Consider the following 9,930-nt stretch of genomic DNA (forward strand, 5'->3'; position numbering starts at 1 on the left):
TATTTTAAGTGTTCAACATGCTTATTTCTAGATTTAAAAATCTTAATTCAAGACATCTTGTCAAGTTAAAAATTATCTGTCCATGCAGCAAGATAATTTCCCTCAGACTTAGTGTCTTTATCTTGTTTTTAGACACCCCTTTTTGCAGTGTGGTATCCTTATGCTAAGCACAGCTAACACATCCTGGCTTGGGTACTCAACACACGAGATTGATATTGATCTTCTCTCCTCGCTCTCAGAAAACTCCCTAAACACTGAACCTAGCTGTATTCTATGGGGGACATGAGAGGATACTTAATAACAACTTTGGTTAGTTGCTTCAAAAGGGCACTGGCATATCCAGATCTGTCAAATCCTTTTTTTCACAGTCTGTTAGACAAAAGAAAAAGCTAAAGGAGCACACTGAGAAGTAGCCGTGCGTTACTTAACAGAATGACACTTTAATTATGGGTAGAGTCCAAGGGTTTACTCTGCTCTCAGCTGGAGGTCGTATGTGAGGGAGACAAACAGCCAGGGCTGAGAATATACTGAGCAAACCAAGTCCCACTGCTGAGAGAAATTCTCCGTTTGCCTCAGAACTTTGATTATGTAAATGATTCTGTCTTCACTGAAAACTTGTTCTGTGCCTACAAATGTGGACATGCAGACTGATCACAGTTTGATGTAGTTTTGTGCTTGCTCAGTAGTTTTGTGTTAATTAACTTCCCTCCCGTGCCTTCATCATGCTGGTCAAAGAGGCTGGAGTCTGTAATTTGGTCATTAGTCATGTCAGTTCCCTCTGTTTCAATAAGAGCAGAGCAGCTGGAAGTTTATAGCAATACTGACTGAGTTAAGTTCTTATTTTCACTTTTCACTTTATCACTCCTAAATATGTAAAACGATATTATGATTATCTCTTTCTTTACTGAAGAACACCATAGGATGTGATTGAAAGGTTTGAAAAGTCAAGCTTTGACTTTAAACGATATTGTCACAGTATAATAAAGCAATTGTAACTAAGGTGTCTTTACTCACATTTTACAGGCCTTTCAGTCATATCTTACTGTCTTAATCAGGAGATGGAGTAGACCCCCTTGATTTTCTCAGTCTTGCAAGTCCATGAAATTTTACAACAGAATATGTTATATTCAATATGACACATATAGACAGGGGCGCAGATGGGATTTTTGAACTGGGGGGGACAAAGCTGTCATCAAAATGATTTCAACTCAATTAGTTATTTTTCCGCTCCATGCCTTAACCAAAATATGTTTTATTTAAACATTTTTGACATGAACTGTAGTGTAAACAACAACCAACATATTTACATAAATAAAAATAAGCTTGTACATGAAATGCAGCCAAACAAATTTACTGACTTGAAGCTGACTCAATGAAGGACCCAAAAACATCTCTTTTCATCACCCTGAACATACTGCTGGTCAATTTCTTGTCCGTTCAGTCTGTCAAGCCTGTAGAACCAGTGTTTCCCACAGGATTTTCTGAGACTACGATGGGGGGACCCAAACAAAGTAGGGGGTCCATGGGCATGCTCCCCCGGAGAAATTTTGCCCTAAAAGCCTAAATTTGGTGCCTCTTGCACATTCTAATGCCCTATTCCATCTTAATCATTGCATACTTTAATCAATTATTGTAAAAGAGAATAAGGGTTCTGTTTTATTTAAGGCATCTGTTACGGTTGGAGGTCTTGTGTTTGTTTTTTCTTTTGTTTTCTTGCTTCCTTAAGGATCCGCCTCCTGCTCCTCCCAGTTGCTGTGTTTCCAGCCGCACCTGTGATTGATTGCTGATTAGGTGTTAAATAGACTGAATCCTCAAGCAAACGCGGCTGGTGGGCCATTGTCGCACTGTGATTGTGCCGGTTGTGGAAGTGTTGGCTGTTTTTGGTGAAACCCCTGAATGCTGCCTGGAAGCTGGGGAAGGAGAACCCAGTTGGTCCTTGTATTTTTGGTTTGTGTCCTCAGAGTGTTTTAGCTTGAAGATATTTAGGTTATTGTCGCTGTCTGTTGGATAGTAGTTTTGTGTTCGCCGTATATATAAATAAATTATATTTTTCTATAACTCAGCTTGTCTGGTTTTCCCTTGTTTTTTTAATATACAACATCAATGGTTACTCCCGAACCTCAATTTGGGACGTAGCAGCATCATATTTTGACAGTCTTCTTGTAAATTCTGTGATGGACTCTGCTAACACATCCATGTGATCTTATTTTGAAAGTTACATGTGTTTGCTTTTATTTTGAAGGCGGGTGTAACACGTTCTTACTAACACCTTATGGTGTGTTTAATTTACACTGAAAGTCGAAACTTGAAAGTCGGAACTTGGAGCTCGGAACAATGTCGAAAACTCTGACCTTGAATGCACCAGTACCAGTACCAAACAAACGCCGGACTCTCTATGTGCTGCAATGTAAATTAGTCTAACTAAGGAACATTAATCCTCTGTTTTAACGGCGTTGTTTGTCGCAAGATGTAGGGAAAGTGGGGGGGACGGATCGGGATCACTATGAATCTGGGGGGGACATAGCCCCCCGTCTCTAGTGCCATCTGAGCGCATGCATATAGAGTAAGTGTTTTCTGCTACCATTGGCAGGACGATATTGCCATTTAGAGAATAATAACATTTTATGTTTAAACATCACTGTGGTTTAGGTTAGGTTAGGTTAGGCACAAAAAACACATCTCGTTCTTGGTTGAATGACCAGGGGACTTTTGTCATCATGGTAACACTAATAACCAGAGGCTTAGGGTCAGTGAACAGCAGCGGTCATTGTTAAAAGAAACCAACGTTGGCTGTCAGTGGGTTACAAGATGCCACAGCAGGCTACCGTATTTATGTCTCATGTTTTGTTGACCCATCCCTCCGTTCCATTCTTCTCCTTCTTCTCCTTGTAGACATTGTCACTGTGAAGTCATTACATTAGATTACATGTCATTTAGCTGACGCTTTTGTACAAATCGACTTACAATAAGTGCATTCAACCTGAAGGTACTAGCCTCAGACCACAGGAAACCAAGTCAGTACATAACTTTTAAGAGCCAACTGTAATCGCTATAGGAGTGCTATGTTAAAGAAGCATTTTTTAAATTTTTTTATTTATAGGTTTTTTAGGTGACCGTAACTTAATCGAGGTATTGTTGGAAGAGATGGGTCTTTAGCCTGCAGCGGAAGATGTCTAGGCTGTCTGAGGTCCTGATGTTGGTGGGGAGCTCGTTCCACCATTTGGGTGCCAAGACAGAGAAAAGTCTGGAAGTGGTTTTGAGGCGAGTTGACCCACGCAGGGTTGGAGTCTCCAGCTGTTTGGCTGATGCAGAGCGGAGAGGACGAGCGGGGGTGTAGAGTTTGACAAGGTCCTGGATGTAAGCTGGACATGAAACAATTGGCAGCGGAGTACGCCAGAGCTAGAGTTTTGAAGCGAATCCGTGCAGCCACTGGTAACCACTGGAGGGAGCAGAGGAGTGGAGTTGTGTGTGAAGATGTGGGAAGATTAAAGACCAATCGAGCAGCTGCATTCTGGATGACTCTCAGATGTCGGATGGCTTTGGCAGGCAGACCTGCCATGAGGGAGTTGCAGTAGTCCAGGTGTGAGATGACCAGTGCCTGGACAAGGACCTGAGCTGCCTTCTGAGTGAGAAACGGGCAGATTCTCCTGATGTTATGCAGCAAGAATCTGCAGGATCTGGTGGTAGCGTAATGTTTGCATTGAGAGACAGTTGGTTGTCGAGAGTCACACCAAGGTTTTTAGCCGTTTCTGTGGAGGCAACCACAGGAGGTTAGGGGGAGGTCAGGGGGGACTTCTCTGAAAGTCAGTCTCCTCTGGGAGTTCATCCCTCTGCATGACACTTTAAGGTGATAATGGTTAAATGATTGCGAAGAGGAAAGGTTAAAGGTCATTGACCAGGAGTCAGTAAACAACCAGAGAGAGACTATGAAAGACATTCACATCCGTCACAGAGACCAACTTTTAAAAAAGCCAGTTGTCTGCCTGACAGAGTGTTACATGCTAAGTGGCATTCTGCTGACATCTGCTGGTTCTGTTGAGGTACTGAGGAACATTCTACCATGAAAGCTGTGGAAATAATCCACCATGTGTAATAAATGGCCACCCTGAAATTTGCATGTGATTGAATATTTTACATTTTTATGAAACATGTTGTAATAATTGGGATGGAAAATGACCAACTCATAAATTCAGTCAAAACACAACACACAAAAATGTAACATATTTTCAGTTTAATCAATCAGATCAAATTAAATATCATTAATATCCTCAGCAAACCTGTCTGATCATATACATAATTAACATAACCAGATGAAACACATGTTTCCCAACCAGAGCACTGAGGCTATTCCTCGTCATTTTGACATAAACAGCATTTACTTGAAATTCCAAAAGAACTTTCGTTTCAGTGGGAAAAGAAAATATGTAAGTACAATGCCATGGCTGACTGCAGAATACATTTCTGTAACATTATACAGACAGCCTCTGTCTGAGCGTGTGTCGATGTGTGATGCACAAAGCATAATGGGAAAAAACCTGTCACTCTGCATCAAGCAACCAATCATTTACTGCTGCATGTGCTGAAAACACTGGTGACGCCAAGATGCAGTGAAGTGATGCAATAAAAACAAGCAACAGCATATCTATCAGTGGAAAGGCTTCCACAGCCACATTAAAATGATTCAGTGTCGGATTATGAGTCATTTTTTCAGGCTTTTGGCTCCTAGTGATTCTGTTCTAAAAAAGTAAGTCAGTGACTCGATCACTGCTCCCTTCAAATTTGCTACCATAGTGTCTTTTGCAGATGTCTTGAGCCAACATTTCCTGAACAAATAAAGCAAACTTTTATACAAAACAAAGATAAATAAAAACAACAAACTGGTAGAGGAGCCATAACTTGGCAGGTTGACTGTGGAGACACTTTTAACCCTTAATAGGGCACTCATTGAAATACTTGCAAATTCCAAATTTCAACCTGAGAGAATATTGGAGGATATTACATACAGCCAGAATGGGTAAAAAAAACATACGGACCCGGGGGAGGGTGGTAATATTTTGAGAAAAAAGTTTACGAGATGTAAGATGTAGAGAAGGAAAAAAGTTGTAGATTTAAGATATTTAAAGTGGCAAATCTACGAGAATAAAATGTGCAGATTTATGAGATTTAAAGTGGTGAATCTGGGAGAATTTTTTTTTTTTTCCCACTTTTTTCTCGTAAATCTGTGACTTTTTTTGCGCAGATTTGCCACTTTAAATATCTTTTTCTTGTAGATTTGTCACTTTAATCTAGTAAATTTGCAACTTTTTTCTCGAAATATTACCTGAAGTTACCAAATATAGTTCTTCGCCTGATAAAGGGTTAAGCTGGGATGGAATAGAATAGAATAGAATAGAATAGAATAGAATAGAATAGAATAGAATAGAATAGTCTTTATTGTTATTGTACAGTGTACAACAAAATTATGGGTGCTCAACCCAATCAGTGCAAAAGACATTAAAAGTGTATAAGACATTAAACAGTGCCTAAGACAAGATAAAGGACACGTTGTGTTCAACATAAACATGAGAGTACTGTAATACATAAGTGATAAATATTGCACAGCAATGAATGACAGTGACGATAAATATAAATATGAGACACTGAACAGTGGGTGGGAGGGAAGGAAGTCTGTGGGGTTGGACTGTGCGATCAGTGCATGTGGGTGTTTTGGGTTGTGATGGCTTTGGGAAATAAACTGTTTATTAGTTTGTTAGTCCTTGCTGTGATGCACCTGTAGCATCTGCCAGAGGGCAGCAGGTCAAACAGGCCAAAGCCGGGGTGTGAGCTGTCCTTGGTTATGTTTTTTGCTCTGGTTAGGCAGCGGGAGGCGCACACTGTAATAAATTATTCTGTAGTCATTTCATTTTACTTAATATATTTGATCAAATGTATTAAATATAAATACATCCTTGATTTTGAGGCAGTTGTTTAAGTAACTTTAATATAAAAATGTTTGAGATATAATTACTTATTTTGATCACATTAAATATAATCTTTATGTGTATGTAATTCTAAATCAAGAGAATTTTGAATGAATCCAAAACAATAGAATTAGTCCATTTTTAATTGACACTTCCTGTTAAGTTATTAACTCAACTTGTAACGTAGTTAGATTTAATTAATAATATTGCGTGCAATCTTTGCCTCAATTTTATTGAGTAGCTGTTGTTTATCTTTTTTTTTACAGTGTAGATGTCCATCAGGGAGAGGAGAGGGCAGCCGACAAATTTCTGTGCCATCCTGATTACCCTCTGAAGCCTCCTCCTGTTAGCCTCAGTGCAGCTGCCACACCAAACTGTGATGCAATATGTTAGCAAGCTCTCAATGGATGAGCGGTAGAAGGTCAGCAGCAGGTTGGAGTCTAGGTTGTTCTTCCTGAGGATCCTCAGGAAGTGAAGTCGCTGATGTTCATTATTACAATCTTTCCCCATGTTTCATCACCGCTGCATGGACAATTTGAGAAGTGCAATGTATTCATCTTCAGCTTATCAACCATCCATGGCAATGGTAAACATGCTAAGTAAAATACAGTAAGTAAACATTTAGAGTCTGAATTTGGCTACAAGGTAAATAATATCAGGATTCTGTTTTGTACAGCTGGAGTTGAAATAACCACATGCTGTGCAGGACAATACTTATAACCTTTACTCAGTCCTGCATTAAAAATGTTGTGGTTATGGACATGAGCTTTGGCTAAAAATAATGCGCAATACCCTGAATACTTCTTCCACCACTGTCCTTTTTACTTCTTTACTTTTTAATTTTTTTAATTTAATTTAATTTTTTATTGATTTATTTTTTAAATTTGATACATTTTTATAAAAAAAATATTTTTAATTTTTTAATTTTTTAATTTTTTAAATTTTTTAATTTTTTAATTTTTTAATTTAAAATTTTTCTGCGCTTCTGCGCGGCCCCGTTGCGTTTCTGCGCATGCACGGTTTTTGCGCTACTGCGCATGTGCGGCCCCGTTGTGCTACTGCGCATGTGCGGAAAAGCCGCGCATGCGGAGAAGCGTAACAAAACCGCGCATGCGCAGTAGCGCAACAAGGCCGCGCAGGCGTAGTAGCGCAACAAGGCCGCACATGCGCAGTAGCGCAAAAAAGGCCGCGCATGCGCAGAAACGCAACGGGGCCGCGCATGTGCATTGCACAGAAAAAAAATAATAATAATAATTAAAAAAAGAATAAATAAAATAAAATTTAAAATTAAACCTCTTGAATATACATGACATATATATGACATATATGATATATATGATGGTTATATATGATATATATATATATATATGGATGGAGGGAAAATGGCGGGAGAAGTGAAGGTTCTGAAATATATAGAACAGTACAACAGTTCTTTGGAATAACATTTAAATAATAATAACAACAGATTTTCTTATTGAGTCCACATAGGGGTCATAGTTCTCTCCTCTTGAATTATTCGTATTATAATTCGAATTCGAATTATAATTCGTCTCCCCTGCCTGCTTGCTTTTGTCTTTTGCCTGTCTTTGACTTTGAATAAATATGAACTTTTTATTTAACTGGCCTGGTCGAGTCATGCTTTTGGGTTAAAACCTGTTTTTATTTAGCCTCTACATCACATACATATTTCTTAAATTTAGAATCATTTTGTTGTTTTTTCCCTTTCCTGTCATTATTTGTATTCATTTATTTATGATCCTCCATATTTTTTTAAGTTGACTGGCATTACTAACAATAACCTTAATTTACTGTGGTTTATTTATTATTTCTTTATTTATTTATGATGATACATATATATATTGGAGCACCTGTCTGCTGTTCTGTTAGAATTGTTTGTATGTACAACCTTTTTCAATAAAGTTCATTAAATGGAAAAAAAAATAAGTTATGGCTTCAGTGCCTATGTTTAGCCACAGGGTGGCACAGTTATTACATGAAGAGTCAACCTGAGGGCTGTAACTCCTGGTCGTTTCCCACCTACTTTCTCCACTTTCTCCAGCATAATTAACCACTTACCATTGCTTAAGCCAGGTACCATGTAAATTGCGGAACTTACTTCCGAATCAGTTTAAGTACATTGAATGAATTAGGGTTTGTACACTACAAACAAATGCTTTTGCTCTTTGCTCATGGCAGTTGTAACAAGTCATGATCGTGTAAGTGTCAGCAGGCAAGCTTCACCCATATTCCAGGGATATATTATGTTTTGTCTTACCGCCTGCTTACTTGTATGACTTGGAATAAGAATATGTTGAGAAATGTATCTATAGTATGGAAATTGTTTCATAACAGGCTGTTTGGAATACAAAGCAGACTTACTCTCTTACTCTACATGCACATTAATGTAAGTTTTGTATTGACATCCCAAGACAAAACACAAACAATACAGTAATGTAATTATACACATCTTTAAATGCACAATAACAAGTCATTCAGAGAGTTATTAAATGGTTTTATTACAGACACAGAAACCACATTCTCTCATCCATACTGTACTGTAAGTACTGCAATGTGAGGGTGTGGTTGGATCACTTCTGATGTGAGATGTCCTTAGTGTGAAAGTAGAACATACTTTCCCTGAAATTAGTGAGTAAGTAGAGCATACTTTTCCTGGAAGTACAGACTAATAGTGAGGACCGGGCTGGATTTTGAAATTAGCACTGTTCTCCCATCCGTAGTGTGTATCTTGACACTCAGATGTTAACCTTTGGAACACAGTAACTTCAATGCTTCACAGGATAACAATTCAACCAGGACAGACTAATAAGGATGAAGAGAGACAGACTGAAAAATGAAATTACATTTATTATAATAAAAGATAAAGAAAGAAAGAAAGAAAGAAAAAGTCTCTTCCCGTCAGCCTCAGTGCAGGTCCCATACCATACCGTGAAACAGAATGCCAGCAGGCTCCCGATACAAGAGTGGTAGAAGGTCTTCATCAGTTTGGAGTCTTAATTGTTCTTCCTGAGGACCCTGGACGGACAATGTGGTGGTCCTCCTCACTGTTGTACACATGTCAGGATCACTGGTGATTACAGTAAAACACACCCTGCCACACAGTGAAGGGTGAACATGTCAGACCCAGTAATGTACCCTTGCATTTTGTTCATTTGAAAACAGCAAAAAGGCTGCAGGTGTACTGAGTATAATTTTCATGGTTTGAATGTGTTAAAACAGAACAACTGTATTCATGTCTGTGTGGTATGTGCTTAACTAATAGAACTAGCACTTTAACCCAAACGCACAACTCAGGAAACAAAGGAGTACAAACAAATTGTCATTTATTTAAAACACAAACAACTAACTTCTAAAAAAAACGCATTAAAAGAAACAAGGAACAATTATGAACAAATCAAAATAAAATTTTCAGTTAACTGATCACTAACTAACAAAACATATCACCCTCTAGACTTGCTGTCTGCAAACCAGAGATCAGCTCCATCACAGCTTCCTGTTGGTTCACAGCAACTTCAAACAGACTCACAAAGTCTGGGCATGCTGTGTTGAACTGTTGTTCAGCATGTTGCTGCTCCTCCAGAGACTGAAAGGGATTGGTGCCAAACACTGACTCCCTGGTCAGGTTATTTAAATTAAGTCTATAACACAACGAAATGTGGAATAAATGAAGGGCTCTGAATACTTTTTAGATGCGCTGTACTTACACATGATTTACTTTACATATTTTGAATTTGAAAATGCACAGTGGGACCCTAGAAAGCAGCAGGGCAAGCTGCCAGGTGTTGCCAAGGGGAAAGTAATCCTCATAGCAAGCTACCTGCTAAGTGAAATTTATTTTTGTGTTGGGGATACAACTGCTACAATGGATCAAATACTGAAGATATACTGTTCCCCCTCCCACCGAAGAAATACATCGGTGCTCTCTCCCGGCTCCTTTGCAATCAACTTCCTG

This window comes from Centropristis striata, chromosome 18 (assembly GCF_030273125.1).
Source record: "Centropristis striata isolate RG_2023a ecotype Rhode Island chromosome 18, C.striata_1.0, whole genome shotgun sequence".
In the NCBI taxonomy this organism is placed as follows: domain Eukaryota; kingdom Metazoa; phylum Chordata; class Actinopteri; order Perciformes; family Serranidae; genus Centropristis; species Centropristis striata.